The sequence below is a fragment of the Falco rusticolus genome, chromosome 3 (genome assembly GCF_015220075.1).
Source record: "Falco rusticolus isolate bFalRus1 chromosome 3, bFalRus1.pri, whole genome shotgun sequence".
NCBI classification, from domain to species: Eukaryota; Metazoa; Chordata; class Aves; order Falconiformes; family Falconidae; genus Falco; species Falco rusticolus.
The window spans coordinates 113,078,743-113,091,185 of NC_051189.1; the positions used below are offsets into that span (position 1 = coordinate 113,078,743).

The window sequence follows — 12,443 nt, forward strand, 5'->3', positions numbered from 1 at the left end:
ATTTATAAATGTGTAGTTTGTATTTCTGTTTGTGTACGCATATATATATATGCTGAATTTGTGTGTGTGTGTGTATAGCACTGCTTCTGCATGCAAATGTGCCAGCAAAATGTCCACAGGGGCAATGTCCAAAATGTCTGGGTGTTGGTTCCAAGCACTGAAATGCCTTTTCTCTTTGTCCCAGGTTCTTTTTGTCCTGCCTGTCAGTTTGTTAGTATAGAAGCCTGTGTTTATCAGGTTGTCTGATCTTGGGTTTTCCATGGAAAGCAGACTCTGTCCCCCAGGTGTGGGAGTGCTCTTGCAACCTCCTTGGTGCCTTTTCTAAAAACCAGGGTGCTGGCCCGTTGCAAACAACATCATAAAGGGAAGAGGAAATTCTTTGAGTGGGATTACTTTTTAATTTCTTCTAACCCACCTGTCTAGAAGTTGTTCATTGTGGTGTGTCTTCAGCCCTAGCTCTTTGTATGGAAGTGTTTCATAACCTTTCCCCATGCATCTGTTTTGCTGGGGAGCTCCAGGATCTGAGAGAACTCAGCCACTGCAACATGCTCTTCCAGGTGCTCTTTACTGATGACAGGCCCTGTGGAGGCCAAGGAAAGCTCCAGCTTGGTTTTTCGTTAGAACCGTTGCTGGAGCTGTTGCTGGAGCTCCAGTGGGATGAAGGGGATGGGGAAATCCCATCAAAACCTTTGCTTTTAAAGGAAGAAACACAACCTATTCTGCCTCAGTGAAATACCCATCAGTACCTATGAAAGGCAGGGAAAAACATGTTGCAAATTCAAGGACATGGCTAACTGTTCTCCAGCAGGGCTGCAGTCAGAGAAGCCAAGCCCAGTAGAGCGTCTAGGCTTGTTTGAAATGCTATGTTCCTGTTTTATAACTGCAACGGCCATTTTTTACAATCTGGTCAGCAGCTAGTACATATTCTTGCATAGTGCATGAGTGTAGGGGCGTTTGGGTGTTGTAGATGCTTACAAATGGAAAGTAATCTGCCTATTGAGTGCCAAAGTGTATCTTAAGTCTCAGTTGCTCAGTCAGAAGTGTTTAGCTTTGTTCTTCCCATGAGGTTTTGTTCCAAGACAGCAAAGAGGAGTATGCCTTGTCATTCCTATGAGAGTAGACAGGAACAAATGACCCAGCGATAAGAGTCTGCAGTAGGATCTAGGATCAGTTGCCAACTCTGGCTGCTTCTATATTTTTTTTTTTATTATTCAAAATCGAGAAGATAGTCTCTGCCCCATTTTTAAGTGTGCTTATATGAAAAATGGCCCTTCTGGATCAGTTGGGGTATCTTGTAGCACTTTGGAAGGGCTGGAAGTCTATACCTCTTCTGCTCGAACCTTTAAGTGTTTTTCGTTGCTGGAGATCACTGACAGGGCTTGCAGGTACCTCTGGTAATATTCACCAGCATGGGTGAGGGAGGAGAGAAGACAGACACATGGATGTGGAGAACTGAGATGATGTCGCTCATATCCTTTGTTTTTGTAGTGGCCTAGACAATTCGTAGCATGCATGTGTTTTGCACCTGCTCTTTTTTTCTAGACTGCTCAAACTTGTGACCTATTCTGACTGAATTGCTTGAGCACAGAACAAAATGAGTTCAGCGGAGCACATAAAGATGTGTGTGCTGGGACATGGGAAAAATTATAAAGTGCGTACTTTTCAAACCTTTAGATGCAGCAGGGCAGAACCATCCATGTGCAAGATCTTTCTGCAAAGATTTCCTCAGACCTGGGGCAAGGAGTGGGAAGTCTAGTGTCAAGAGCTGGTGTATGTGTTGATATACTCTGTAGTGACTGAATCCCAAGCCAGGTGGAAGTCAAATCAAGAGCAGCCAAAAGGATACCACCTGCTTACTCCACAAATGAACTTGGAATGAACCAGCATGTTGCTAAGACTGACCCTTCTTTGGCTTTCATGTTGTCCTCACAGCCAGGTGTTAACCCTCTCCCCACCAACTCTGCCGATTATATGGGGCAGTTTAAACTATGCCCTTTGATTTTTAGCATCTCCTGTGCTAGAGGTCTGCATTTGTAAAGTAAGGAAGAGCAAGACCCTTGGCCCTTCTGCCTGGCATGTGCAGGGCAGCCAGCTGGTGGCTTTTCAGCTTTTATTTTTAGTACAGTCTTGATGAGGAGATAAATGACAGCACCCCATTTTGCCATGCACCAAAGAGCACACTTCTCTCATGCCCCATACAGGAATGCTAGAGCTTGTAGATTCCTCCTCTTAACTTGGAATGCCTCTCTTGGCAAAAGGAGTTTTGCCTGGAGCTGGACTCAGAAGTAACTCAGTTGTTGTTTCCTGTGAAGAACTGCTCTACTCAAAAGACCATCCTGCAGCCCACCTGCTCAGCTCTTCATCTTTTGCAGCATTACTGGTGGGGAGCAACTCATTCATGTCACTCTGATTGCTTGTGGAGGAATGAAAAGGTTTATGACCGCCTCCCTTACTCCTCATCCACCTCTACTGTTCCCCCTTCCCAGAGCTAGAAGGTAGGAGGTTTAAATCGTGCTTTGAGCAAATCCTGACTTGCTTCTAGCTCCTACACATAGCTTCTGCTGGTTGCATTTTAATTTTTTCCCTGGAAATGAGCCTACTTAAGTGACTTCATGTATCATGTATATATAAAAACATCCTTACAAGGCTGCCTTTGAGTTGCCTTTTCTGGATTGTTACGTAGGGTTGACCAAACGTTTCTTACCTCCTCCTGCAGTGGATGAGATGTCTGCTGTTAATTATGTTTAATGACTGAATTCACTAGGTGAAATACAGCGCGCTCTTCACTTGTCTAAGATCTGCTGTATTGTAATTATGGTTTTCAGTATGAAAGTACCTTCTGCCATTTCTGATATCCCTGGTCCAATAGCATTATTGATTTCTTATATACAGGGAACAAGTTTTACTGCTTATTTTCTGCAGATGTTTCCTTGGACTGCAGTACCATCTTTCTAGCTTCCAGGATTGCCCTTTCATTTAGCTTTTAATGCAAGGCACCCAACCACTATCTAGCTCGTGGCCAGTCGTGTTCCCCTCCCCGCCCCTTCATGGCTTCACCTCATTTCTCCCACTTTCATCCTGAAGATGCAAAAAAAGAGTACCAACCATGGATTCACTCTGAAAAGAAAATCAAAAGTCTGCATTTTTAGCTGGGAAAACTTCTTGACAGTATCAAAAGCTGAGAGGTGACTTTGAGATCGACAAGGTTCAACCCTGAGCCAGTAAACCAGCTTTTTGAAACAGACCAGAGAGAGAGGAAGATTAATAGTCCCCCTTAGGGGTCTTCCTTTGTATTGCTTTTGCAACATCAATATATAGGCTTGGCAAATCTTCTGTTATCTTCTGCTTTCAGTGAAATGCAATATAATTCTTCTTGCTGATACCTGGATTTGTAGGTAAAATATATCTATTCAAGTGCTATGGTCTTTGGACAATCTATATGGACACTGAATACTTCCTGTAAGTTGCAGAGCGCATGTACTGTCTAGATCCGCGTACATACAAGCTCTGGAGAAGTGCACAGTCTAACTAGCAGTGACTGGGGAAGAAGTTCACTTGTTAGGATCTGGATGTAATTAATAGAATATTAGCAAGAGGAGGTGGGTGAGCCAAGAGATGTAAGCAGGGCTGTGCAAAAGCTTTTGTAAAAAGAAATACTGTGGGGAGCCCACAGTGGGGAAAAAAAAAAGACTGTAAAAAATGAGTGTGCTGTTTGCTGCCTGCCCCTGTGGAATGCCTGATACTGTGCAGTCTTTGGACTTCAGAGAAATCAGTCCCATGCACATGACAGTGCTTCTCTTTTCCCAATAGCAAGGAAGGATTTCAGCACATGCTGGGGAAAAGACATGAGAGGCTTCTTTAACTGGCTTGTGTTTCAGCATTTGTTCTGTTCATGAAATTAGCCCCTTCAAGGTACTAGTATAGGTTGTTACTGGTTCGATACGCAGCATGTGTTTTATGTGAAGGTTTATCTGCCATTGCTGGCTTTCTTTTTCAGTGCTTCAGCTTCCTCTTCTGTAGACCTATAAACTTGCATTAAGGGTTCTTAAATGCCCTGAGATCTTCAGTGAGAAAGATTCTGAAGGGGCCTGACATAATGTGGGAAGCCATGATGACAAGAGGTTTTCTATCTGTCCTAAATAAAAGGTGTGTTGTACTTCAGTCTGGCTACTAGCAGCTTGGGCAAGAATGACTAAATGTGGAGAGGGTTTGGCCTAAAAAAACAACTCGGTACTTAAAATGGGGCCTTTGACCCAGTCTTCCTTTTTTCCGTATGTGTAAAAATATTAAAGGGTGGTTTTGCCTCCAGGTGATGTGCCTGCTCTGACAGCATCATAAACACTGGTATAGCAGGTACGCCTAGTTCCTTACAGCTGTTTATTCTGTGTTAAGAGGGTTTGTTCTGGATGGGTGATCAGGCTGTCCTGCTGTCTCAAGACTGCCAGAAAAAGCAATGGTAAGACGTTTGTGTAAAGGGTGAGAAAGGGAAAAGTTTTATCTTGATTCTCAGCCTGTGGGTTCCAAAAACATACAGTTCAATGAGAGTAAAAATGCTCAGTGAAAAGTGGAGGCACTGAGGTGTCTTAGAACGTACAGACATTTGAAGGTGACAGTATCTCTTGTACTGGCCGATTTCATGGAGCACCTAGGAGGACAGCCACTAGGTGCAGTAAAACAAGGTCAGAGGAGTCCTTCTAGGGCAAAAGAGCAGTTAAAAAATTACATTGGTTCTTAACAGGAAGGCAGTGAAATAGCTAAAATGCAGGTGTGTTATGTTGAGGTAATCTAATACAAGAAAGTACCCTGGAAGCAGAAGCCATGTTTAAAATGAGCAGCAGCCACGGGAAAGCCCTATCAGGAACAGCAGAAAGTTGGAATAATCAGTCCTAGAAGGAGCACAATTCATTGCTGCAGCAGGTAGAGTTATGAAATATGTCACATCTTAGTAATATGAGTTGGATTATCCAAAACCCAGCAGCTGGATAAGACTTAAACCCCCACCCCTCCAAAAAAAAAACAAAACCAAAGAAACCCCCAACCCAACCTTGACTGTCTGCTGTCATTAAGGGTCATATGCCACTTTTCAAACGAGGTCTCTGAATCCAAATGCTGGAAAGTAAAGTCTGCTGAAGGAACTTTGCTAGTGAACTGGATAGTGCATCTTTCATGTGTCTTGTTAAACTGCCATGTAGTGTTGAGGTTCTGGTAAGAACTACTGTACCTATTGTTGTAGCTGTGTAACAGTCATTTTCCTGTAGAATGTTTGGACATGTGTGAGTATTGGTATGTTCAGACCTGTGAGACAGAACTTCATGAAGATTTCCCAACCTCCTAGCAGTCAGCAGTCTGGTCAGTGGCTGTTGCAGAGGAGGAGCAGCTCATTTTTCTGCTTCTATCCTTATTGTTCACTTCAAGGAGAAAAGTTAATAGCAAATAGCTATGATGCTGAGCAAAATCCAGCAACTGGTGGTTCCCTAACTTGGAATCCAAAGCAAAGCAAATCAGAAAAGGCTTGTGTGATTTGAAACTTGAACTTAGGAATCCTGAAGTTTTGTGATTCAGAATTGCAGAGCAAAGATTTCGATTAACCTTGCCTTCCTTCTATGTCACAAGGATTTCCCTCTTGGTGCTAAGAGTGTCTGGGTTGGTTAGACCACCTTCTAGATACATACTAAAGACAGACATGTTAGTGTTCTGTATTGCGTGGGAAATGTTTTTACCGATTGTGTTCCTTATGGAGGTAAGCATTACATTTTTCATTTTCACAAGTCTTAAGCTTCTGTGTGCATGTGTATAGATATGTAGGTATGCATAGACAAATACTTAAGTATTTGTATGTATCTCCTGACCCCCCGAGATGTTATCGGTCTTTGCCTTCCTCACGTTTCACAGGGCATGGGAAGGCCAGAGAGACTGGAAGCCTCGGCTGTTGTGTGCGGAGAAGCTGTCAGCCTTCTAAAAGAGCATGTAGCCAGCAAGTGCATCGTGGTGCTTCGGTACCAAGCTGATACCACAGGCCTCCATCTTTTTATGAAGAGGGATCACAAGGAAATGTGCTGATGTTGAAGGGGGAAAGGTGGTGGGGGAAGAGGTAGGAGGCAGCTTTCAACCAATTTTAGGCTTAACTCCTGTGTTCCTGAAAATGGTTCTGGGCTTTGAGGGGTTTGCTTTTGGCTTTTCGCCTTAAGCGCATCCTCCGTCACCGCTATCCACGTGCGCTGAGCTGCCAAGAGGTGTTGCTTAGGGAACTGTGGTGATACGGATTCTGTGCATGCCAACCATCCTGAAGGCCATAGCTGTATTTTACCCTAAAAAAGCTTTCCGTAATACTAGGCTGCTGTTAGGACACGATTTTCTCGAATTCCACCCCCTCAAGGTGATTTTCCCACACACCTGCAGGCAGCAGGACTAAGGTCATCTCCTTTTGCCCACTTGGGCTTAGACTAAAATCCCTTCCCTGGCTAGTCTTTAGCTTTTACAGCCTTTGAGCCTTCCCTTGGGCCTGGTTGATAGTCCTTTGCCATTTCACCCTGTTCACAGCCAGCATGAGTCTAGGTACCGACTATCTCAAAGAATTTCAGTTACACGATAAACCTGCTTTTTTGTAAATTAATTTTAGCATTTTAATTGCTTTCAGAGGGAACTACGGGAAATCCTGTCTGCATGGTGACCTAGCATAAGCAATGATGGAAAGGTGCATCAGATGTGACCTCCGTGTCAGCTCAGTGTGCCTCAGACAGACTGCATTTGGCACTCCGTGGCATGCTGTGCAGCTCCAGAAATTAATGCTAGGGAAAAAATGGGCAAAAAAATAATAGTCATGTAGAAACATGAGTTAGGAAGAATGCTATAAATTAGGTATTTCTGTTGATTGAGGCAGTTGATCTTGCTTGTGGATCTTTGGGGTGTGAACTTGATGCTGAACGGCTCATTTTTCATTTGACATGCCTTGAATTATTTTCAAAGAGATAGAAGAGAAGCTTATGAAATAGAATAGGTTATTGAATCTTCCTGAAATGCTCACAATGGTTATGCATAAAGCCAAAGTGAAGGATGATGGAATAAAATTCTGTGCTTTATAAGTAAATACTTAAACCTGATCTCCGTGCAGGGTCCTAGTTATTTCTGTTTTTAAAATCCCAAAGAAGTTTAGGAAGTCTTAGAGGTTAGTATTGTGGGAAATAAATGGCTCTTCCACAAAAAATTCCACGTAAGCAAGGCTCTTTGAACAATTCTTTTTGAAATCTGTTCTAACTATAGCCAGTTAGCGGTTTAATGTTGAAATGTATACTTGCTCTCCTGTAAAGCAGTATTTCACTTGCATTTCAGTGCTGTGAGTCTTGACAAATTTGGGAAGAGCCTGAGAGAAATTTTTCATCCTGAGATACAAAAGGTAGGAGGTGACTTCGTTTTTTCGTTTGGTTATGGCTTTTTATTATTTTCTGGAAAAATAAGTCGTTACGTATAAATGCTAGTGATTTGTTTCTTTCGGTAGCAGGATAATAATGATGAGTAGGGTTACAGTTACAAAAGAAGCTATCTTTATCAGTTGAACTGGCTACTTGGAAATTAAACAAATATAAGAGTACGTTACAGGGGGTTTTGTGCTGTCTTCAGTACTGGTGTGCTAAAGATATTGTTTTGTTTACAGGATTTATTGGTTCTTAAAGAGCAAGAGGTAAATGTAAACTTATCACTCCTAGCACTTACTTAGTGACTTATAACAACTTAGATATCAATTGCTTATTGCAGTAAAAAAATGTGGTATTTCTGTGCAACATATGAGATCAAAAATAATTTTAAGCACCAGCATAATATATCTTATTAATAGATGACCAACTTAGTAATATCATAAAATTCATAATCTGTGATCAAAAGTAAATTATTAGGTATCTGCTACTTGAGCATGTAATGGAGCTGGTCTGAAGTGTATATTCCTGTGTGTAGGACGTATACAAATGTTGTATATAAAAGTCCTTAGAGGAAACATTTATTTTAGGTCTTTTGTTTGATTGTCTGTTTATCCTGTAATATTTGGTTTTATTTCTCAAGGACCTGTGAATTTGAAATTTGGAATCCTTTATGTTAAGGATGGGCAGCTTACAGATGATGAAATGTTCGGTGATGGTGAGTTTTTCACCTTTTCCTTGGCTGAAGGTTGCATAAAATATTGAGCTTCACTGTGAGTACAGACATTCACAGTTGTGACCCTCTTAGAATTCATCTTGGGAGCCTTGAAGATTTGTGTATAAATCAAATTGTTATACTGAATAAACTGTTTCTTTTTTTCCAGTGGGCATTCCCACAATTAAGTGGTATGGAGCTGAAGGGGACTATGATGTAATGGTGATGGAGCCGTTTGGACTGAGTCTTGAAGATATCTTCAGTTTTTGTTCAAGGAAATTTAGTCTCGAGACAGTCCTATTACTCACTGACCAAGTGGTAGGAAACTGCTTTGTTGATCTTGATGGTGCAGTATGTTGGAATATTAAAATTCCTTGAGAGATCAGAACCAAATATGTTGTTTCTGTAATTTAGAGGTGAATAGGCCTGTATCATTAAAGAAAAGACTCAAAATTGATTTTGTTTCTCTTAAATACAAAGTGCCCCATCTAAAGTGATTACAAAGTCTTAATTGATTTTTAAAAACCAGACTTGCGCTGTTTGCAAACCATCTGTTGCACTGCTCAAAGACACAAGAAATTTGCCCAAGAATGTTTTTGGAAACAAATGTAAAATAGACACGGGGAAAGAGCTGGAGAGGTTTATGTATTGTCTATCAAATTATGTTCTCTTTAATGCCCTTACATTTTACAATAAAAAGTTTCATTACCTCTTCTATCGTTAAGACAATGTTGCTAGTGTTTTTATAAGGAAAAAAGTGTATGCCTAGTCTCTCTTGAGTGATTTTTTTTTCTCTTTATCTAGATTAGTTAAATTGAATACATGCACTCTAAGAACTTCATCCACCGATATGTGAAGACAGACAACTTCTTAATGGGCCTTGGGAACAATTCCGTTATTGATTCCATTCCTATAATAAACTGTGCAGTCTACGTTAGGTATATTGGCTGCAGTACCCAATTTTTTTCGCTAGGCGGAAGCAGTGCTCCATCCCAACTAAGGGCAGCGCATGCGCACAATCGGCTTGACGCCAAAGGGCGGGGCTTCCGGATACGTATGTGTATGCTGCAGTCCGCTTTTGCGCATGCGCGGGAGCCTTTCTGGCAAACTAAGGGCGGCGCATGCGCAGAATCGGCTTGACGCCTCGGGGCGGGGCTTGTGGCTACGTACGTATGTGCTACGCATCCGGCCCCGGAAGGTGGGTTCATTTCCGGCCCGCGCGGCGCGCTGGAGCGGCGGTGGCGGGGCGGGGCCTTCGCCGGGAGCCCGGGAGCCGTTCGGGCCGGGACGTGCGGCGGCGCTGGGTGAGCGGGCGGGCCGGGGGCGGCCGAGCCCGAGCCCGGGCGTGGCCGTCGGGCAGCGGCCGGCTGGGGGGGACGTGGCGGGCCGGCGTTCGGCCGCGGCAGGGAGCGCCTGGTGCCGGCGGCGGGCGGGCTGAGGCGGGCGGCCCGGCCCGGGCCCGGCGGGGCTGCCGGCGGTTCTCGTCTCCCCGGCAGTGGCGGTGGTCAGCGGGCTGCTCGCGGTGCTGCCTTTTTTTTTTTCTCGGAGCCGCGCCGCTACCTCAGCGGGGAGGCGAGGAGCGGCGGCGGGGCGGCCCCGGTGCTCCCTTGTGGCGGCGGGGCCCGGGAGGGGGGTCGGCCCGCGGCGCCCTGCCGCCCCCCCGCCGCCCCCGGGCTGCCCGGGCAGCCGCCGCAGCTCTGCGCGGGGCTTTGTCTTTCCCCCAGCCGCTGGCCGGGGCCGTGGCAGCGGGCTGGGGCTGCCGCCCCCCGCGGGCCGCAGGGGCTGCCTTGGGGCCGGCGGTAACGCTGTCGCGGCGGGGGGGCTCAGGAGCCTCTTCAGCCCCTGCGAGCGGGCAAGGGAAGGACAAGAAGGCCGGCGGTGGGACCCCCACCCCTCGCCCCCGACTGCTGATTTCTCTAAAAAGTATTGCAAAGGGCAAGCGTTTAACTGCCGGGGAGGGTTGGGAGGCAGCAGCTCGGGTGTCTCGCTGAACCTGTGTCGTGACAGTCAGCTCCTGGGCCAGAGCAGCCGAGGGGAAGAGGCCTTTGGGTTTGCTTCCCAGTGAAACGGGGCTGCTTTTTTGTTTTTTTCTTTGTACCTAGGTTCATCCGGAATTGTACGTTGACAAATCAAGGGGAGCTGAACTGAAGGTCAGTCTAGATGTTACTTTTCCACATATTCCTTGTGCTTGTGAGTCGCACTGCTGACTGTGGAGGGATAACTTTTAGTACTTGCCGAGGGCTCATGAGGCTCCGTGGGCCCGCTGCTTCCAAGTGCTGCGCTGCTGCTTGGGCAATAATTGGACCTTAATGCCAATGCCACGTGTTAGCCTTTCTCCAGAAGTTATAAAAGCAGAATGAGCGTTAAGAATCTGATTGCCTTTTAACTAAATTCAAAACCAAGTTGCGGGATGAAGTGACTGGAAGTCCTGCAGTCTTCAGTACTGGTGTGCTAAAGATATTGTTTTCTTTACAGGATTTATTGGTTCTTGAAGAGCAAGAGGTAAATGTAAACTTTTCACTCCTAGCACGTACTTAGTGACTTGTAACAACAGTGTCTTAGGGTGTCGAGTTGAAAAAAAAAAGATTCTGGTAATTCTAGGCAAACAGCTGAAAACTTAACATTCTGCTTAAGGCCAGAAAAAAATCAGAATCTGTTTTTTGGCAATTGTTCATTGAAATGCATACTTTGGGTGATAACGCAAACTGTCAGCATTCCTAGAGTTGTATGTGTGTGCACAGTACCGTGTAACATACTGCCTGTGTGACTGAGAGCTGCCCGGAGAGTGTGATGAGGCATGCGGTGTCACTGAAGCGAATGGGGAGTCCTGATCTGCGTGTCAGTGTTCCCTGCGAGGGGACGGACAGAGCGATTGAAAAATCAATTTATGAAGTGTTGGAATGCATCATTAGAAATTAGAGCCGGAGACTGTGGACAAAACATTAGAACTAACATCATTTGGAAAAAGCACGAATTAGCCTCTGCCCCTAGTGTCGTAGGTGCTGTCTGTCTATTCGAGCAAAGGGTGGCAAGTGTCTAAGATAAATTATCTCCTCGGAAAAATATTATTACGGATACGTGAAGAAAACTGAACATAGGTGTTTGGATTTGTGGATGGGCAGTTGTTTTTTCAGATGTGAAATGGAGTTTTCCCTTTAGACTCGAAAAGTTGAAGGCCAGAAAACCTGGTGGAGGCCCAAACTGAGGTACGTTTGGGCCCTGAAACTCAGCAGAGGCCCTAAATAAGGTAAGCGTAGGGCCTGAAATGCAGCGAAGGCGTGAGCAACAGGCCCTGAACAACAGTTGACCTTTAGGTGGCATCGCCGACTGAGTGTTACAGGGATATATACACACATGTATTTAGTATTGGCTCTGTAGCAGAATGTGTGTGGTCCTTGGCAAGCTGTGTGTGATCCTTAGCGAAAGGTGTAGCTTGGCTAAACTAGAATCATGAGGGAAGAGAGAGTGCCTCTTGCTTAGAGGCGGGTGGCCAAGGCCGTGGATCCAGCTGCCTGGCTCTGTTCGGAACGGGGTGGTCAAAGTGCAGTAGATACAGGAATCTCCCTCAGGTCCTCCCTAAGCCCTGGCCAGGCTTTGGTGGGATCCGAGAGGCAAGCGAAACCGGGTGCTTCCACATTTGCAATGAGGTGAGCTTGTTTATTCCATAGCACAAAACTGGACCCTCTTGCAGCGACTTTGGAGACCTCAGCTACGAGGGGACGCCCTGCGCAGCACTTCCCATTGCCGGGAGAGGCTCTCCAAATCCTCGCTGCAAGAGGGGCTCCCCAGCGCCTGCGCATCTGGAGGATGGTAACGTACTGGGGCAACTGGAATAGGTATCGTTCTTCATCGCCGTAGCTAACCTGCGGTAGGACTGATGAGGTGCGTTGCCTCGCTTATCTGTTCTTCTGCCTGAATGAGGGTCTTGTAGGTGAATTCTTTTGTACGTGTGTATTGTATTAATCTGTATGAATTGAAAACCAAGTGAATAAAAGCTATTTCCCACTTCTGTGTCTGTGTAATTTATATTGTTGCTGTGAAATGGCAAAAGAAGCCCCCAACTCAGGTAAGTTTGGGGTTAGTGTTGTGGTTATTAGGGCACTTTAGGTTTTAGGCGGCTTAGGGGGACTGGGTTTCTAGGGGTTATGGGGAGTTTGGGTTTCAGTGGGTTTGGGCTGTTTAGGGTTTAGAGGTTAGGGTTGGGGTTCGGGTTAGAGGTTAGAGTTGAAGGGGTAGGGTCCTGTGTTAGGATCCTGTCTTACATTTATGGTTAGGGGCTGGTTAGGTTTAGATCCTATCTTAGCTTTAGGGGTAGCATT

The 12,443-nt window shown here is 45.2% G+C and overlaps 1 long non-coding RNA gene across 2 annotated transcripts; it reads left to right on the top strand.

Annotated features, from left to right (window-relative positions):
- Positions 1–7,142: 7,142 nt before the first annotated feature.
- On the top strand, positions 7,143–12,133 carry LOC119144024. Of its 2 annotated transcripts, XR_005102936.1 has the most exons (5): positions 7,143–7,920; positions 8,000–8,127; positions 8,294–9,428; positions 10,227–10,274; positions 10,600–12,133. It is a non-coding gene; the product is annotated as an uncharacterized LOC119144024 (long non-coding RNA). The 2 variants fall into 2 exon arrangements; XR_005102935.1 differs by having other exon boundaries at positions 10,227–12,133.
- The last annotated feature ends 310 nt before the right edge of the window (positions 12,134–12,443 follow it).